The sequence below is a fragment of the Vombatus ursinus genome, unplaced genomic scaffold (assembly GCF_900497805.2).
Source record: "Vombatus ursinus unplaced genomic scaffold, bare-nosed wombat genome assembly UNPS02014858.1, whole genome shotgun sequence".
NCBI lineage: Eukaryota > Metazoa > Chordata > Mammalia > Diprotodontia > Vombatidae > Vombatus > Vombatus ursinus.
In genome coordinates this window covers 1,172,211-1,193,751 of record NW_020954636.1, presented here as the reverse complement: position 1 = coordinate 1,193,751, position 21,541 = coordinate 1,172,211, and the positions used below count along the sequence as shown (strand labels likewise).

Below are 21,541 nucleotides of genomic sequence, written 5' to 3'. Positions count from 1 at the left end.
TATAGGTTATGTATGTGAAATCATGTAAAACCTATTTCCATATTAGTCATGGCGTGAACAAAGAAACAGTATGAAAAAAAATTATAGTTTGTAGAGGGAAAAAAATGAAAAAAAAAAAGAAAGTGAAAATACTATGCTTGAATCTGCATTCAGATTCCATTAGTTCTTTCTCAGGATGTGGATAGCATTTTCTATTGAGTCTTTTGGAATTGTCTTGGATCATTTTATTGCTGAAAAAAACTAAGTCAATCACAGCTGATCATCTCTAAAGGTTGCTGTCACAGTGTACAACATTTTCCTGGTTCTACTTACTTCACTGCACCATTTCACATAAATCTTTCCAGGTTTTTCTGAAATCTGCCTGCCCATTGTTTCTTATAGCATTCATATACCACAACTTGTTCAGTCATTCCCCAATTGATAGGCTTCCCTTTAATTTCCAATTCTTTACCACTAGAAAAAGAGCTGCTAAAAATATTTTTGAACCTGTGGGTCCTTTTCTCTTTTTTATGAACTCTTTAGGATATAGACCTATTAGTGGTGTTGCTGGATCAAAGAATATGCACAGTTTGATTGCTCTTTGGGCAGGATTAGAAATTGGTCTCCAGAATGGTTGGATCAGTTCACAACTCCATCAAAAGTGTATTAATGCCCCAATTTTCCCACATCCTCTCCAACATTTATCAATTTCCTTTTCTCTGATATTAGCCAATCTAGTAGGTGTGAGGTGGTAACACAGAGTTGTTTTAATTTATATTTTTCTAATTAATAGTCATACAGAGTATTTTTTCACACAACTATAGATAGCTTTGATTCCTTTATCAGGAAAACTATTCACATCTTTTGACCATTTATCAATTGGGGAATGACTTGTATTCTTAAAATTTGACTCAATTCTCCACATATTTGAGAAATGAGACCTTTATCACAGACAACTGCTGTAAACATTGTTTCCCAGCTTTTTGCTTTTCTTCTAATCTTGATTCCATTGGTTTTGTTTGTGCAAAACCTTTTTGAATTAATATCAAAATTATCCATTTTATTTCTTGTAATGCTCTCTTTCTCCTGTTTGATCATAAATTCTTCCCTTCTCCATAGATCTGACAGGTAAACAGTTCTTTGCTTTTGGTAACACCCTTTATGTCTAAATCATCTACCATTTTGACATTCTCTTCATATATGGAGTAAGATGTTGGTCTATATCTAGTTTCTACCATACTATTTTCTGGTTTTCCCAGCAGGTTTTGTCTTTGGGTTTATTAAACATTAGATTACTATGGTCATTTAGGACTGTGTCTAGTGTACATAATGTATTCAACTGATCCACCACTCTATTTCTTAACAAGCAGTAGATTGTTTTGATGATTACTGCTTTATAATATAGTTTGAGATCTGGTATTGCTAGGCCACTGTCCTTTGCATTTTTTTCATTAATTACCTTGATATTCTTTTATTCTTCTTTGAGCTTTTGTTCTTCCTGATGAATTTCATCATTATTTTTTCTAGCTCTATAAAATAATTTTTGGTATGTTGAATGCTATGACCCTGAATAAGTAGGTAGAATTCTTATTTTTATTATATTGGCTTGGTCTACCCATGAGCAATTGATATTTTTCCTGTTTAGATCTTACTTTATTTGAGTGAAAAAGGATTTTGTAATTGTGTTCATATAGTTCCTGGGTTTCTCTTGGCAGATAGTCTCCCAAGTATTTTAAATTGTCTACAGTGATTTTAAAGGGAATATCTCTTTCTGTCTTTTACTGCTAAGTTTTGTTCGTAACATATAGAAATGCTGATGATTTATGTAGGTTTCTTTTCTATCTTGAAACTTTACTAAAGTTGTTTATTATTTCAAGTTGTTTTTCAATTGATTCACTTGGACTCTTTAAATATACCATCCTATCATCTGCAAAGAATGACAGTTTTGTTTCCTCATTGCTTATTCTAATTCCTTCAATTTCATTTTCTTCTCTTGTTGCTGAAGCTAACATTTCCACTACAATATGGAATAATAATGGTGATAATGGCCATCTTTGTTCCACCCTTGATCTTATTAGGAAGGATTCTAGCTTATCTCCATTACAGATGATGCTTGCTAATGATTTTATATAGATACTGCTTATCACTTGAAGGAAAGCTCCATTTATTTCTATGCTCTCTAGTGTTTTTAATAGGAATGACTGGTCTATTTTGTCAAATGCTTTTTCAGCATCTATTGAGATAATCACATGGTTTCTGTTGGTTTTGTTATTGATATGGTCAATTATGCTGATAGTTTTCTCAATATTAAACCAGCCTGGCATTCCTGGTATATATCCCCTCTGGTTATATCATATGACCCTGGTGATAGAGTGCTGTAATCTTTTTACTAGTATTTTGTTTAAAATTTTCGCATCAACGTTAATTTAGGAAATTGGTCTGTAGCTTTCTTTTTCTATTTTGGTTCTTCCTGCTTTAGGTATCAGCACCATATTTGTGTCATTAAAGGAATTTGGTAGGACTCCTTCTTTGTCTATTTTCCCGAGCTAGTTTATATAGTATTGGAATTAATTGTTCTCTAAATGTTTGGTAGAAATCGTTTGTGAATCCATCTGTCCCTAGGGATTTTTTTCTTATGGGATTCATTAATAGCTTGTTCAATTTCTTTTTCTAAAATGGGGTTAAAAATTTTATTTTCCCTTCTGTTAAAGTGGGCAATTTATATTTTTGTAAATATTCATCTGTTTCTCTTAGATTGCCAGATTTATAGGCATACAATTACACAAAGTATTTCCAAATTATTGCTTTAATTTCCTCCTCATTGTTGGTGAATTTATCCTTTTCACTTTTGAAACTGGATATTGGGTTTTCTTTTTTCTCTTTTTTAATCAAATTGACAATGGTTCATCTTTTTTTTTTCATAAAACCAGCTCTTAGTTTTAATTATTAGTTCAATAGTTTTCTTACTTTCAATTTTATAAATCTCTACTTTAACTTTCAGGATTTCTCACTTTTTTCTAATTAGGGATTTTTTAAATTTGTGCTTTTTCTAGCTTTTTTTTTGGCTGCATGACAAACTCATTAAACTATTCTTTCTCTATTTTATTGATGTAAGAATTTAGAGATATAAATTTTCCCCTAAGTACTACTTTGGCAGCATCCCATAAATTTTGCTATATTGTCTCATTTTGGTCATTCTCTTTGATGAAATTATTGATTGTTCTATGATCCACTTATTCTTTAAGATTAGATTATTTAGTTTACTATTAATTTTTCATCTATCTTTCCTTTTATGGAATGTAATTTTTTTCCTTTGCCTTTTATGGAATGTAATTTTTATTGCATCATGATATGAAAAGGATGCATTTAATATTTCTTCCTTTCTGCATTTGATTGTGAGATTTTTAATGTCCAAATATATGTTTAATTTTTGAGCACATGTCATGTACCACTAAGGAAAAGGTATTTTCCTTTCTATCACCATTCAATTTTCACCAGAAGTCTGTCATTTCCAATTTTTCTCAAATTCCTTAATTTCTTAACTTAATCTCCTTAAAATCTTTCTTGTTTATTTTATGATTAGATTTATCTAATTCTGAGAGGGGGAAATTGAGATCCCCCACCACTATAGTTTTACTGTCTGCTTCCTTCTGTAATTCATTTAAATATCCTTTAGATATTTGGATGCTGTATCATTTGTTGCAGAGATGTTTAGCATTGATATTACTTCATTGTCTATGGTACCTTTTAGCAAAATATAGTTTCCTTAACTCTTTTAATTGAACCTATTTTTGCTTTTGTTTTGTCTGAGATCATGATTGCTATCTCCTTCCTTTTTTACTTCATCTGCTCCAGTCTTTTACCTTTACCCTGTGCTTGTCTCTCTGCTTCAGATATGTTTCTTGTAAACAACATATTGTAGAATTCTGGTACTTAATCTACTTTGCTATCAGCTTCAGTTTTATGGGAGAGTTCATCCCATTCACATTCATAGTTATGATTACTAACTGTGTATTGCCCTCTATCCTGTTTTCCCATTTATACTTTTCTCTGTCTCTTTCTCTCCTTTCACCCTGTTCTTCCTCTCTAGAGTTTCCTTCTGACCACCTCCTCCCTCAATCTTCCCTCCTTTCTATCAGCCTCTTGTTCTTTTGTTGGCCTCATCCCCTCCTACTTCCCTATCAGGTAATATAGATTTCTAGACCCAATGAGTGTGTATGTTAATCCTTCTTTGAACCAAATCTGATGAGAGAAAGGGGCAAACAATGCTCACCACCACTCATCTTTTTTTCCCTCCACTGTAATAGGGCTTTCATGCCTCTTCATGTGATATGATTTATCCCTTTCTGCCTCTTTCTTACCTTTTCTTCCTGTGTATTCCTCTTTCTCACCCCTTAGGTTTTTTTTATGTCATCCCCTCAAAGCAAAAAAATACCTGCATCCTCTGTCTGTGTATCTCTTTTCAACTGTCCTAATAGAGATACAGTTCTTAGGAGTTATAAGTAACATCTTCCCTTTTGATGCTTCTTTTGAATCTTTTATTTGAAAATTAAAATTTTTGTTTAGCTCTGGTCCTTTCATCAGAAATGTTTGAAAGTCCCCTATTTTGTTTAATGATCACTTTTCCCCTGAAACATTATGGGCAGTTTTGCTATATAGTTGATTCTTGGTTGTAATCCAAGCAACTTTGCCTTCTTCAATAAATATCATATTATAAGCCCTCCAATCTTTTAATGTAGAAACTGCTAAATCCTGTGTTATCCTGACTATGTCTCTTTGATACTTGAATTGTTTCTTTCTGGCTGCTTGCAGTATTTTCTCCTTGACCTGAGAGTTCTGGGATTTGGCTATAATATTCCTGGATGGTTTCATTTTATCATCTCTTTCAGGAGGTGATCAGTGGATTCTTTCAATTACTATTTTCCCATCTGGTTCTAGGATATCAGGACAGTTATCCTTGATAATTTCTTTAAAGACACTACCCAGGCTCTTTAATTTTTTTTGTCATGCCTTTCAAGTAGTCCAATGATTTTTAAATTATCTCTTCTTTATCTGTTATCCAGGTCAGTTGTTTTTGCAATGAAGTATTTTATATTTTCTTCTGGGTTTTTTTCATTTTTTTAATTGATTCTTGATGTTCTGTAGAGCCATTAGCTTCTACTGGCTCCATTCTAATTTTTTAAGGTATTATTTTCTTCAGTTATCTTTTGTACTTCCTTTTTCATTTGGCCAATTCTACATTTTAAGGAATTGTTTTCTTTTTCCCAACTTTTGACCTTTTTTTCATGATTCTTTTGCATAACTCTCATTTGTTTTTCCAACTTTTCTTCTGCCTCTCTTCTTTGATTTTTAAAATCTTTTTTGAGCTCTTCCATGAGGACTTTTTGGGCCTGAGACCAATTCATATTCCTCTTTGATGTTTTGCTGGTAGATGTTTTGACATTGTCATCCTCTTCTGAGTTTGTGTTTTGATCTTCAAGATAGTAGCTTTCTGTGGCCAGGGCTTTTTTTTGTTTGTTTGTTTTTTGCTCCCTTTCTAGCCTATTTCATGACTTATAAAGTTGAGCTCTGTTCCTGAGGTACAGGTGACACTGTCCTAAGTTTCTTGAACTAGAGACCAGACTACTGGTCACTGGCTTTCTGTGTCAGAGCCTCTGGGGCTGGCAGCTCACCTGCTGTCCTGATGTCACTAATCTAACTGTGCTGGGGCCTCCAGGCCTGCCAGGCCTGACCACTAACCTGCCACATTTGGTCTGGAGGCATCACAGCTGGCCCACTATGCTTCTGGCCTGTTGAGCCAGGATGTGAGGACTACATTTCTGATCTGTGATGGGGCTAGGAGTGTCCCCTGGCTTGCCTAGACACCACCTATGTTGGGCTATGCTCTCCTTTAACCCAAGTGAGACAGACCTTTGTTGAAGTCATTCTAAGTTATCTTGGGTTGGAAAATTGTTTCATACCATCCTTTTGTGGGTTCTGTTGCTCCAAAATTCATTTTGAAAAACAATTTGGGTTGCTGGGACAAAAATTGGGGAGATCTCATACAAGTTCCTGCCTTTTCTCCTCCATCTTGGCTCCACCTACTGGAGAGTTATAAGAGCTCTACAAATGCTAGCTATCGTCATTGTTGTAGCATTCAGAGCCCCAAGAGTTAAGTAATATAAATAAATGCCCTGTCTTCTTCAACAACCACCAACAACTCTATGGTTATTATACATGAGTATGACTATAAGAATTTCCTTCCAGGCCTTGTCTCATAGAGGACAACCCAGTCATAGAGATACAGTCTACTCTTCCCCTCCACCAACAGCTGCTATCACACACTCTTAGGTGGAGTAATAGTGACAAGAAGTTTCTCTTTCCCTAATGCTCAAAGGGCTTCTACATGAGTAGGGCCATGTGAGGAAAAGCAGACATAGAAAAATGTTTGTTGGGCCAGGAATCTGGAGTACAATTAAAAGTTTAGGTAAGATGTTTTCAAACTGTTTATTCCAATGGGAATTTAGAGGAGGGGAAGCTGTAGGTGCAGAGAAATAACTGTTTTAGAAGAATGGGAGGAAAAAAGAGGAAAAAGAAGGCATCAGGAGAGGGTAATTGCCCTCAAGAGATTCTTAGCCCTGGAGAAGTTACCTGCTGTGAATGGCACAAACACACACACACGCGCGCACACACACACACACACACACACACACACACACATACCATTACTCAAATTTTATTCCATTGAATTTTTTCATTTCAGTTTGATTTGATTCTGTGACTTCTATAAATCAACCATTTTGTCTATTTTATCTTGTTTCAAGAAACATCAAAAAAATCTCTGATTCAAACCTAAGAAATCTAAAATAAATAAATAAATAAATAAATAGTGAAAGACAAAATATGAGAACTAAATACCTCAGAGACACTCTCATTCACTGTATCAGACTGGACAAGGTCATTATGTAACCTGGATTATCACTACAATTCAATAAGCATTGTTTAAGCAATTACTAAACACAAGTCATTGTACTAGGCCCTTAAGCACTGGAAATACCTTTTTGTTGTTGTTGTTGTTTAAATAAAATCCAGGCCTGTGATTTCATCCTCGTGGAAAATGTCAAGTGTGGAAATTAACTTAAAGGAGGCAAATGGGCAATTGGTCAAAAACTTGGAATCTTAGAAAATGACCTGGAGCAATGAAATCATTCATGACTTATGCATAATCACACAGTTAGTGTATATCAAGAAGAACTTGAATCCAGGTCTTCATGACTACAGAAATGTCTCCTTGTAATGCTCGCATCAAAACTCAAGGATTGTATTCAGTTCTGGGTACCACATTTTAGGTAGGTCATTAATAAGCTAGGTAACATTAAGTGGAGGAGAAGTACAATGGCAAATGATCACAGGGTCATAGATTCAAAGCAGGGAGAGATCTCAAAGACCTCTAGTCCACTCCCTCATTTTACATACAAATGAAGAAACTTCAGAGGAAGGTGTGATCTTATTCAAGATCACACAAATAACACTAACAAACTCGTGTCAGAAGGGTAAAGCATTAGCTAAAGGAAATGAGAGTGTTTAGCCTCAAGAAGAGAAGACAATGGGAAATGTAACAGAGATAACTGTTTTCAGGTATTTTAAGAGCTGTTAAGGGGCAGCTAGGTGATACAGTGGATAGAGTACTGGCCTTGGAGGCAGGAGGACCTGAGTTCAAATCCAGCCTCAGACACATAACACTCACCAGCTGTGTGACTCTGGGCAAGTCACTTAACCCCAGTTGCCTCACCAAAAAAATAAATAAAATGTTTTTTTTTTTTTAAAAGAGCTGTTGAAAAACAAAAGGCTTAAACTTGTTCCTCTTAATCCCAGAGGGCAGCTCTAGGAGCAATGATTAGAAGTTGCTGGTTGTCAGAGAAATTTTCCTAACAATGAAAGCTATCCAAAAAAAGAATGATCTAGATTGGGAGGCATTGAGTGCCCTCTCATTTGAGAAGGCCTCATTATGGTTTTCAAGTAAAGGAGGAATAGTCACTTGTCAAGAATGTTTTAGAGGGAATTTCTGTTCAATCATGAGCTGGCCCACCTAGATGACCGCTGGGGTCCCTTTGAATATTTCTCTGATGCCCCGACTCTTGCTGCTGCTGTCATCATTTTGACTTTACTCTTTCCAATCTACAGCCAAATAATGAGCAATAACAATGTTTGCTCTTTTCAGGGCTGGACAAAAACAGGAAGATAAGAAATGGTGGAGAAGGAGGTAAGGGTTGTGTGCTAGTACATTAGAATTGAAGAACATTAGAGAGGAAAATAATATCCCTAGGATTTCTTAACCTATGAATTTACATTAATTAATTAAGAAATGCTGGTGTCATAGTTAAATGTTTTATTTTCCCTAGGGGGCCTGGTCAGCAAGGAGGAAAACAAAGATAGAGATACTTTGTTTAGTGGCCCCCTTTCTGGTCTTAGCAATGAGAGGAATGGCCCTCACATGGAAAGTCTAGAAAGACAGGGCTGTTATAGCTCCTAAACGCTTAGACTTTCTAAATCAGTGCCTTCATCAATGACAAAACATTCCAAATATTTTCAGTAGAAGTGAAAGACTGGTGCATTGATCTTTTATTAATTTCTTCTTTAAATAATCAAACTACTGTCAATATTTTCCTAATAGCATATTTTCAAGAACTAGAGAGATTATTAGAGTTAGCAACCGCAAAGTGGGGCTACTTTCATCACTCAAGGATTAACATTTGTGGAGTCAACCAAGTTCTTCCCCTTCAAAACCCAGGTCAAGAATCTCAAGAATAAAGTTCTGTTCAATTTGTTAGAATCAAGCAGGAACCCCAAATTCTATCCTGAATGGCATTTTGCTATTACTTCTCTTTTTTCTGGAAGCCTGGCCTTCCCTACTTCATGGGAAATGATAAGATGGCCTAAAGTGTGAAAATGTTCATCTTGTTAGGACTCTCTACTGACCAGAAGACTCAAGTTGTTCTGTTTGTATCCACTATTTACTGACTTTGCTGGGCAATGGGCTGATCATTCTTTTGATCTGACTGGATATTCAACTGCACTCTCCCACATACTTCCTCCTCTGTAACCTCTCAGTCATTGACATCTGCTACACACCCAGTGCAGTCCCACAGATGCTAGCACACTTTTGTCGTGGAGAAAAAGGCCATCTCCTATGCCTGGTGTGCAGCTCAGGTCTTCTCCTTGGCATTAGATGGAATCAAGTTTCCACTGATGGCAGCAATGACTTATGACTGATACATGGCAGTCTGTGACCCTTTGCAATATGTCATGGTCATGTGCAGAGGAATGTATAAGGGCCTGGCCATCACCCTCTGGTTCATTGGTCTGGCCAATTTATCAGTGAAGAAAGTGGTCACAATGAAACTTCCCACATGTGGACAGAATGTCTTGAACCATGTAGCCTGTGAGACCCTGGTGGCCAAGGTACAGCAGGTTTGCATAGACATCACCTTTAATCACATTATTATTTTGCTATCTAGTATCATAGTGCTACTGGTGCCCTGCTGCCTGATTTCCCTCTCCTCTGTCCACATTGTAGCAGGTATCCTACATAAGATTCCACTCCAAGATGTTACAAAGCCTTTGCAACGTGCACCTCCCAACTCACTATGGTTTCCATGTCTTATGGAATGGCCCTGTTCACTATATACAGCCCCATGTCAGCACCTCAGTTGAGCAGGACAAAACTGTAGTCCTATTCTATGCTGTGGTTACAGCCTCAGAAACAAAGATATGAAAGCTGCACTGAAAAAAAAGTGATAGGAAGGAGCTCAGTCTGAGGAAGGGAGAAAGATTATTGCTTAACAAAAGAGGGAGAAATTCTTCATGAACAATAGGGCATTGACTCAAGGTGACCTATAGAAAGATGAGAAGGCACTGGGGAGCTGCACAGTCGGCACTTAGAGTGAGGATGACAATAATGACCTTAGACATTTTGCCAAGTGGCCTGGAATCATGGCAAAGAGCCCAACTTGCTTTGGGGAAATGATCTTGAACAAGCTGCTTAATCTCCCTATACTTCAGACCCCTCAGCTGTAAAATGAGGGAGTTGGACCAAATAATGTCTGAGGTCCTTCCCAGCTCTACATCTATGATCTTATGTCCTATGATCTCAAGATGTTTTCAGGTCAGTAATTACACATTTATTTACATGCCTTTTATATTTATATTTATTTATGTGTATATATTATATATATGTGTATATATATATATGTATATATTCATGCATATTACATCCCTTTCCTGTGCCCACAACCATTTCACCCAGATGATGATGATGCAGAGCCTTGAGAGTCTTACCTCCCACCTCTCTATGTTCTACATGTCCTATGGGATTGGTGAAATAATCAGCAGTCCTCTGCCAGTGGCATATCATTATAATGTATGTGTGCATATCTATGTATGTATATATGTGTGTAGAAATATATAAATAGATACACATATGAATTTATGCATAAAATCTCTTTTGATCCTTACAACAACCCTTTGAAATAGATAAGGGAGGCATTATTATCCCCAATATTAGATAAGAAAATAAGCTCCAAAAGGTCAGGTGACTTTTCTAAGGTCACACAACTAGTAAGGGACTAAGCCAGACCATGAATCCAAATGCCATATTGTTTCATTGATACCATACTGCCTTTCCAATAAATCAGCAACCATACTTATTGTCTACTACACTGCACCACCAAATATTAGAACCCAGTGATGAACAGATATCAGTGTTTAAGAGAAGAAGTTTCAATGAGATAGAATTTACAGATAAATTCTTAGGGTAGGTCTAATGGGAAGGTCAAACACACACATGGGTGAAACAAATGAACACAGAAAGCCAAGACTACAAATGCTTTCCCTGATACTGGAGCATCCAAGACAAGGAAGTTCCCATACATCTGAGACAAAAAATTTGGAACCCAAAGTTTTAAAAATTAATGTTAAAAATTGTTTTCAGACATCATGGGGCAGGGTTGGGGACATCAGAGAGGCAAGAGCAGACACCACCGAGTCAGGCCAGAGTCACTGTTGTCAGCTTGCCCACCACAAATATATATATATATGTATGTTATTTATACAATGTTTTTTCTCTGAATTTCTGTGTATTTTTAAGATCCTGACATATATACTATCATTCATATCTTCATATGTGTTTATGCAAGTTCTGTGAAATAGGAGCTGAGTTTTACAAGTAATCATTTTATATGTCCTACTTTGTTCCCAAAAACATATTCTCTTTCTTTAGTATTCATCAAATTCAGAATAAAAAAGTAAAAGTTTAAAAAGAAAATCTGGATTCAGAAAACAACAAGCCCCATGGTCCCATCTACAGCATTTGATTACTTTGAGAATCTGATGTGACTGAGCAAAGGAGGGAAGGGGCGCTACTTTTTTTTTAACTCATCAATCATTTAAATCTAGACATGATTTCTGAGCTGCTGGCACCAATATTTTAAAGATCATGGAAAATAAGCAAAGGACTACAAGATTGGGGAAAAGTGCAAATGTCCTCATTTTAAAAAGAGAGAGAGAAAAGAATCAAATCTCCATCGGCCAATGAACTTGACTTGGATTCTTTAGAAAATTCTTGAACAGGTTATTAGAGATGGGTAGTGAACACCTAGAAAGGAAAGTGCCAGTTACCATAGGAATTTCAATGATCATCTGGTTCAGAGGTGTCAAACATGCCACTCCATATAGCCCACAACACTTCTGAGTGCCATCCAAACCATCTACAATGGGTGGCTCCATTTCCTTCTTCTCACTCTCTTCTTAACTCTCTATAGTCTGGCTTGTAGCCTCATCATTCAAACAAAACTACTCTCTCCAAAGTTACTAATGATCTCTTAATTGCCAAATACAATGACCCTTTCTTAATCCTCATCATTTTTGACCTCTCTGCAGCCTATGACACTGTCAGTCTCTTCTCTTTGACATTCTCTTCATTCTAGGTTTTCCTGACGCTACTCTCCACCTCATTCTACCTATTTGGTCATTCCTTCTTAGTCTCTTTTACTGGATCTTCATCCAGATCATACCCACTAACTACAAGTGTCCCACAGGACTCTGTTCTGGACACCTTCTTCTCTTATCTCTCTATACTATTTCACTAGATGATCTCATTAGCTTTCATGGTTTCAAATATCATCCCTATGCTAGTGATAATCATATCTCCTTACCCAATTTAACTTCTTTCCTGACCTCCAGAATCCCATCTCCAATTATCTACCAGACATTCAAACTGGATGTCCTATAAACATCTCTAACTCAACATGTTCAAAACTGAACTTATTTTTCCCACTAATTCTTCCCCTTTTTCTAACTTCTCTATTATTGTTGGGGCTACCACCATTCTTCCAGTCATCCAGGCATGTAACTTAGCTGTCATCCTCAGCTCCTCAATCTTCCTTTTACTGTCCCATATTCAGTCTATTGCTAAGAGCCGTTGATTTTACCATTATCATATCTTTCTCATGTGCCTTCTTCTCTGCTTTGACATTGCCACCACCCTGGGGAAGGCCCTCATCACCTGATGCTTGAACTATAGGAACAGCCTCCTGGTTGGCCTCCTTGCTACAACTCTCTCCTCACTCCAGTCCATCATCCACTCATCTAAGTTATCTCCCTGAAGCTCAGGTATGACCATTTCACACACACACACACACACACACACACACACACACACACACACACACACACACACACACACAACAATAACTCCAGTGGCTCTCTATCACCTCCAGGATCAAATATAATCTTCTATTTGGCATTCAAAGCCCTTTTCAACCTGTCCTGGCCATACACACACTTTGCCAAAATTTTTATACCTCATACCTCATCGAATTCTCTATAATACCAGGACTGGCCTTCTTGCTAGTGTTCCTTGCATAGATGGTTTATATCCAGACTCCAGATATTTTCACTGACTGCTCCACTTGCTTGGAATCTGTCTCTTTTCATCTTCCCCTCCTGGCTTCCTTGGCTTCCTTTAAGTCCAACTAAAATCTCACTTTCTCCAGGAAATCTTTCCAGATTCTCCTCAATTCTAGGGTCTTCTCTCTATTAATTATTTCCAATTTACCTTGTATATAGCCTATTTGTACATAGCTGCTTTCATGTTTTCTCCATCCTTAGACTGTAAGTTCCTTGAGAGCAAGGACTATCTTTTGCCTTTCTTTGTATTTTGACTGCTTAGCATAGTACCTGACACATAGTGAGCAGTTAATAAATGTTTATCTAATAGATTTCTCAGTGTTTGTTGGTTTTAAACTTTCATGTTCATTTATATTCTTATCAAGTGAGATGTTTTTGTAACTATGTCAAGAAAGAGAAACTATTAGTGGCTGCAAAGGACTAGACATGGTGTATTTGTCAGCTGCAAATTGTAAAGCGTAAGAGAATGCAGTATTTTACCATCAGTTAAGAGGACATACAATTGGGGGAGATATTTTTAACCTAATTAATTCATAATAATGAATTCAAAGGAAAACAAATCAAAAAATTTACTTGTGAAATTTACACCGATGGAGCAAAATCAGTGACTGGAAATATTGAGGGTGTTATTTGGCATGTTAAAAAAAATTAACATGAAATGGACACACTGCAACATACATAACAATGCATCAGCATCACAGAGAATGGCACAACTTAAAAATGTATTAGATAATGCTATCAAAATTATTAAATTTATAAAATCAAGACTAATTCTTAATTGTTTACCATTTTATGCAGACAGATGTATATCAAGCTTGATACACTTCAAACACATAGAGATGTTAGATGGCTTTCCTGTGGAAAAGTTATTACACACATATATGAATTGAGAAAAGAGTTAGTTGCAATCTTTACTTACGTTTTTACCTGAGGGAGTATTTGAGCCATCAAGCTGCATGACATGGATACAAAGATTAGCACATTTAAGAGACATTGCTTCAAAAATGAATGAACTCTATAGATCATTACAGGTTAAGAATACAAATATATTCAATGTTCAAGATAAAGTAAAAAGTATAATTGAGAAACTAAAATTTTGGAACCATGAAATTGAGAACAGTACTGAGTGTTTCCTATATTTCCTCACTATCCTTCTCATTCTATTGCTATCCCTTCTCACTCCTCTGCTTTACCTACAACCTTACCTCCCTATTTGTTAACCTACCCACCCCTGCAAGAGTCCTTCCTTTATCCTCTCACCCTACCCTATCCCTTACTTTCTTATTTCTTCCTTCTAGATATATAAGTTGTTCCCTCTTTGACCCATTCCCAATGAGAATAAGGTTTCAGCACTACCCACCTCTCCCCTACTAGCTTCTTCTGTAACAATTTTTCCTTTTTTGCCTCATTTGTATGAGATAATTGCTCCTTTTTATCTCTCCCTACACAGTTTTGTTTTTTAGAATCACCCCATTATTCTCAGCTCAACCCGTCATTCTTTCAAACAACTCAAATAAAAATGAGAGTCATAGAAGTACTGATAATATTTTCATATATGAGAAGTAAACAACTGGACCTTATTGAATCCTTTACAATTGGTCCTTCATGTTTACCTTATGTTTTTCCTAGATGTTATATGTCAAATTTTCCCTCAAGCTCTACTGTTTTTCTCACAAATATCCGAAAGTCTTTCAGTTCATTAAATGTCCATATTTTTTTTTCATTCAGGATTATACTTATCTTTGCTGGGTGAGTTACCTTTGGTCATATTTCTGTTTGCTCTATGAAATATAGTATTCCAAGACCCAAGGTCTTTCAACATAGTAGCAGGTCTTCTGTAATCCTTATTATAGCTCCACAGTATTTAGATTGTTTTTTTTTCTGGTTACTTCTAATATTTTCTCCTTAACCTGGGAATTTTGAAACTTGGCTATGATATTCCTGTAAATTTTCTTCCTGGGATCCCTTTCAGGTGGTGATTGCTGGATTTCTTCCTATTTCTGCTTTGCCTTTTTATTCTAGAATTTCAGGGAAATTTTCCTTGATAATTTCTTGTAATGTCATATCAAGAATTTTTAAGCATAATTTTCAGGTAGTCTGACTGTTCTTATATTGTTTTTCTGATGAGAAGTTTCACATTCTATTCTATTTTTTTTTTATTCTTTTGATTTTATTTTATTATTTCTTTGAGTTTAAAATGTCATTAGCTTCCCTTTGCCCAATATTAATTTTCAAGGAATTATTTTCTTCTTTGTTCAAAGAAAATCCAAAATCCAAATCAACTTTATATATGATTGTTACATTATGCTAAACATCTTCCAAGTTGTCACTTACTTCATTTAAAATGTTGTTTTTATTCAACAAGAATATAAAGAAATTCAATCCAAAGTTGACAGATCATAGTAAGCATATGATGTCTTAATGAATTACTTGTTTTAATTCTTAGAGAATATCCAACATAAAATATTTTAACTGTTTTATAATCACAGTTTAATAATTTTACATTTAGTGGTCAATTGTGTATTTTAATTATACAGAATAAATTTTAATTTTGAGCTTTTGAGGACAAAAATTGTCATTTTAGTTATTACAAATAGTAATAATATTATATTACCCTGAAGATTCATAATACATTTGTTGGTGGTAGTGGTGGTGGTGGAGTTTAAAGAAGTTCCAAAAACAAAAAAGGTGGAACCACTGGTTTAGTGAAAAGAGACTTGATTTGAACTCAAAAAATCTGAATTCAAGTTACCTGTGTGACTTGGGAGTAATTTTATTTCTCTAGGTTTTATTTTCCTCCCATGTAAATGACTTCAAAGGTCCCATCAACTCTAAATCAAAGAAGATTCTATAAACGTTGCCCTTCCAGTAAAAAAATAAACTGTCCCTTGAAATTTACTTACAATGTCTTCTTCTAATATCTGGCATTGAGTCTAGCAACCTGAGCTTCTTACAAACTTCCTTCCATAATTAATACTGTAACCTAGATTTCCTCAGATTGCTTTTTCAAATAGCTTCTATCCTAGCCAGAACAAAAGACTTTAAAATAACATTAAAGGGGCAGCTAAGTGGCACAGTGAATAGAGCACCTGCCCTGGAGTCAGGAGGACTTGAGTTCAAATTCAGCCTTGGACACATGATACTCACTAGCTGTGTGACTCTGGGCAAGCCACTTAACCCCAATTGCCTCATTAAAAAAAAAAGAAAGAAAGAAAAGAAAAGAAAATTACATTAAAACAAAATTTTTTACAATTTCTTAAAATAGAAAAATGAAGTGATTTCATCACATGGATATTGTGATAGAAGAAGCATCTGTGATATTCTTAAACATTTGGTTTTTGGAATGACAACCCAGAAGTGACCTTTCTGAGGGTCATTTGAAGAAAGTCATTATGGTTATTTCAAAAACAAAGAAAATGGTCTTTGAAAGCTACATGATTTTTTTTCTTTTCTTAGAAGAATAGGACACAGTGATAAGGGTAAAAGATGACAAGAGGACAACCAAAGTATTCCACTGGCACTCTCCAAATGTCAGGAGGTAGGAAGGCCTCCAATGTGCAGGCTGGAGACTCCTTATGGTGAACTCAAGGGAGGACAAGAGGGAAGCAGGGTGGACAGGGACAGACAGACATCAATAAGGCCTCACTGGAAGTCAGACACTCCTAAATCCATGAGATCACAGATTCATCTGAATATATGCGTACAGGAATAATTAATGAGGAAAATGTTTAATTTCTATCCAGACTTCAATAGGATGAAAAAGGATATGCTCAGCTCCAGTCCTCAGTAAAGTCTTTTCTTTGGTATGGGAAAGAGAAGTGTGTATCTTAGATGGGAGATGACATCCTCTTGTCATTTCAGAAGGTTTTAGGCAGAAGAAACTTCATGAGTGCCCCTCCTAGGTGGGGGTTGCCAAGGATAAGGACGAAGGGATGAACACATGTGGACAGGTAAAGTACAATTTGCCTTGACCAGTGCCAGGTACCTTCAAAGCCAGAAAAGACAACAATATCCATGAGCATAAACAAAAAAGAAAGAGCACAATGGACTAAGAAGGAGACCAGACACTTCAGAGCTCTGGTGTGAGCCTCAGTACTGAGATCCTGGTTACTATGGGCACCGTGTTGCATTCTCCAGGAGTGTCTCCGCAGAGAGGTAATCAGCAGAACTGTTGAGACTACAAACATAGAACAGGGGACAGACAAAGTAATGAGTTTCAAAGGTAAAAATAGCGGATTTCTAGTTTCCAAGTGAAGCCATAATAAGTTATGTTGCCAGAGTGTACCCTGCAAGAATGCTTGGTACAAAGCAATGTTCCCCAAAAAATACAGCATGGTGACAATGAAAGAGACTAGCAGAGAGACTAGTAGGAACCAGGGTACCAGTCCCTTGACTCTCCACTTCAGCCAAAGGAAAATGGGGTAAGTGAAGTTTGCAATCTTCACACAGAAGAGGACGCTAAGCCAAGCAGAAAACCAGAATGTGGTCGAATTCAGAAAATCCCAATAAATTCCAAAGTACTGGTGGGCAGGCTCCTTGGAATATTGTAGGTGGTGAAAAAAATAGTAAAAGTTTTGTATCATTCCAAGCCATAGCAGATAGAAACAGGGGGCACCCAAACTGATCGGGATCATGTCACACGGAGACAGCTGGTGGCATTGAACCCATTCATTTCCCAGTACCACAACAATGAAGCCATTAGCCATAATGCCCAGGAAGCACAACAGGACATAGAGAATTATGGCAAAGATTGTAAATGGTCCTATCATTTCAGTCACTCCTACAATGACAGCTCTTGCTTAGATCTATCTCTACTGGCCTCTGATTCATGGAACTCCTGCTTTGCTTGATGAGATTAGTAAGGATAAAGCTCTAGCCTTTCTCTTTATGATTGAAGAACTCTTTGAGGTTGGGGAGGAAAGGTCCATGCAGTTCTGTGTGGACGCAAATCTCCACCAGCCTCAGTTACCTCTGCTTTTTTCAACTGCACGTGATTTGCATTCCTTGCTTGGATAAGTGAAAATAATTCTCCAGCTCTCATAATGGAAATTAAGCATTTGTATCATAATATCATAGGGCTATAGCTAGAAAGGTCTTCAGGGGCCATCTAGTCCAACCCTTAAATTCTATGAATGTAAAAATTGAGGGCTGGTGACATTGTGACTTGACCAAGGTCACACAGGTATTAAGCATCAGAGGTGGGGATTTGAATCTATGTCTTCCAATTAGAGAGTTAGCACTCCTTCCATTGTGCCAACCTGCCTCCCAACCCTACTCCCTGAAAACATGACTATTCCTCCAGATGACCTGCCAACACTTATAGTATAGGGCTTGTGATGTCCTGTCATTATAGGTAAGAGTAAGAGAAAGGAGAACTACGTTTTTGTGACTATATGTACAGTTTTTTTTCTTTTTCAAAGATGAACACTTCTCCAGGATGGGCCTTTATCTAATGATGAACGAACCAGGAAGACAGCACAAATGGTAAACCTGTCAATAATCTCAGTTTTGAAAATGAACTAGACATCCAAGTTGATCCAGAAAGAAGAGATATGGAAAAGGGGTGCCCTGGAAAGAGTGCAAGTTTAAAACAGGAAAGTCAATTGGAATTTGCCAAAGACCCTTACAGAGAATAACATGGAGAAGCCAGGCATCCCTTCATTAGGGCCCTGGAGGATTGAAGCTAAGAACAGAACCAGCCATAACAACCAGCTAGTAAATTCACTTCAGAAAAATGAGAATAGAGATAAATGTGTGAAAGGTACTTGAAATATTCCAGGTGTCAGAGCCACCAAACATCCAGGAAGATGAAGGAAGTAATAATATATTAATTAAAGGTGGCCTGAAGCCCAGAAGAGGAATGGCCAAGGAACAATTTGTATGAAAAAGGCAGGGTGGGTGCAGTGTTAGTGGATGCAAACTCAACATGAGTCAGTAGATGATGTGGCGGTCAAAAGAGCTAGTGTGACCTTAAGTTGCATTAGTAGAAATATTGTGTCACAAATCAGGGAGATTTCAAGTTCCATTTTTCTCTGCCCTACTCAGAGCACATTTTAAGTATCATGTTCAGTTTTAGTTGCTACAACTTAGGAAAAATAATGAAAAGAGAAGGGTCATCAGAATGGTGAAAAGACAGGAAGCCATTTCGTTTGGGAGGGGGTTCAAGAAGCTGAGTTTGTTTAGCCTGGAAAAAAGAAAAAAGTAATAATAGTAGTTCTTAAATACTTCAAGAAGAACTGAGTTAATTTTTTTTATTTGTCCTATAAGAGCCGAATTATGAGCAATGGACAGAAAATGAAAAGGGACAGATTTTGGTTTAATGTAAAGAAAAATGTCCTAAAAATTAAAGGTACCTCAAAATGAAATGGACTACCTTAGGAGATCATAAGTTCTAAACAATTGAAGGTCTTAAAACACAGGCTGCAAGATCTCTTGTCAGGTATATCTTAGCAGTGGTTCTTACTCAGGTATAAATTGTCATGGGCGGCTATGGAGATCCCTTCAAACTTCAAACATCTCTGATTCTATGAACCTTAGGGACCAGAATGGGAAACTGCTTTCTCAAACTTGGGTGCCCACACTTGGAGCTAAGACTAGGAAATGAGGGACAGAAAAGCTAAGAAACCTTGAAGCTTATCTAGTATAATGATGAGCTGGGCTTTGCTCTGCTTCTCTGAGGCCACAGGAACTGATGACCTGTGCAAATCTCTGTCCTTAAGAGGCAGCTGGTAATGCAATAGAGTGCTGGGTCTGCAGTCAGGTAGATCTGAATTCAAATCCAGCTTTAGACATTTATTACTTATGTGGCCCTGGGCAAGCCACTTAACCTCTGTTTGCCTCAGTTTCCTTAACTGTAAAAATACAGATAAAAATAGCATCTGCTTTGCAGAGTTGTAAGGATGAAATGAGATTATATTTGTAAAAGTGCTCAGCGTAGTTCTTGGCATATAGTAGGTACTATACAAATCCTTCTTTCTTCTATCCCTCCCCTTTACCTAATGTCATGATTTGCCCAGGGTTTAGCTCTGAAGAAACTCTGACTTCTCAATAGGAGAAGCAGGTTACCTATTTCTCAGATTCATTTGATTTATCACACCTACAAATTACTTTTGGCTCTATTCCAAGATTTCCCAAAAAGGGGGAAGATAAAAGAGGTGCCCAATTCATCATGTGAACTGAGTAAAAGACAGGGCATTTTATTCCCATAGAGAAAGCAAGGATAAAGAGACCATGATGTTCATTGACAGAATATTTTAAGCAGGACTCAGAAATTCCTTTTTTAAGTACATTACAATATGCAGAAGTCTGGTAGCAAGCTTCATCAAGACAAAATGCAGTCTGACAATTCTGCTGATTAGATTTTCACATTTTACTTCTACTGAGCACAAGATTCCAAGAATGTTCTTCTTTTCTGGTGACCTCTCTCTCTGATGCTGGTTCTTCCCTTGGCACTGGATCACTCTAGCTATTGTCATTATGACCATAATTAACCACTCAAGTGGACATTGAATGAACTCACAGCCTCACTGGTCTTTCAGGACCTCAGGACTTTTTGAAACTCACTAGGTTGCATGGACTTATCCTGAACTTATCAAGGTCACTGCTAAGTCACTTGAAAAAGGAAGAACAAGAAAACTGAGCAGCCCCATCCCAAGTACAAATTTGCTAGCTAGGATATGTGGGGATGAATATATGGGGCCAAGAGGGAAATAAGGCTTCCAACATTCCACCAATCCCAACACTACTCTCTTGGACACAGCTCCCAAAACTCCTCCCTTCAAACTTGGAAAGAAAGAATAACACTGAGGGGGAAAGGTCATCCCTTTAGCATATCCACAAAGTTCTAGTTCCTCAACCAACTAGGGAACTCAAACCAGTGAAGAATCATACATAGCCAGAAGCAGGTAGGGGATGCTCAAGTTTCCATAAGGTCACCATGAAAAAAAGGAAGAACACTCACTACTCATGAATGAAACTTATCTAGAAAACAAAGGCCAACTGACTCCAGAAACAAAGCTTGGACAAAGAGATTCATTCAGGAAATAGAATGTTGAGAGAGGAGAGAGAGATAAAGAAGACAGCTTAGCAATATGGAAGCCTATCTTTCTCTAATTTTATATGCAAAACTAACAATAAATTATAAAGACTATGTAACTTGTAACATTTCCATATTTCTGGTATAATGAAAGAACTTGTTGATAAGGTTCCAGTCCTTAAGTCCTTAAAGCACATGCAATATACTCTGCCTCTTGACAATACATATGGAAGCTTTGGTGAAGGTTGCTTCTGGAAATGGGTGATGGAGGGGCCATTTCCTTTCCCATAAACACTTCAGGGCCTGCATGGGCTTGTTGAATGCTGACCAAAAAAAAAGCCTTTTGATTGGCTAGCAAACCAGAACTGTGTGTGCATACAAAAGGCTTGAAGGGACACACACACACACACACACACACACACACACACACACACATATATATGTACCAACATCAATACTCCATTATTGGTTGATTGATTTCCTTCATTCTTGAAGAGGACCAAAATGACATGTTGGAGTCAAGGTAGGATGTCTGACTGTGGCCTATCAGATCAATATGGTTTCCTCTATAGGAAAGGCACA

At 36.9% G+C, this 21,541-nt stretch overlaps 2 pseudogenes; one reads left to right on the top strand and one right to left on the bottom strand.

Annotated features, from left to right (window-relative positions):
* The first annotated feature begins 8,907 nt into the window (after window positions 1-8,907).
* Window positions 8,908-9,756, top strand: LOC114027301 (annotated as a pseudogene).
* Window positions 9,757-16,751: 6,995 nt separating this feature from the next.
* On the bottom strand, window positions 16,752-17,693 carry LOC114027300 (annotated as a pseudogene).
* Window positions 17,694-21,541: the final 3,848 nt, after the last annotated feature.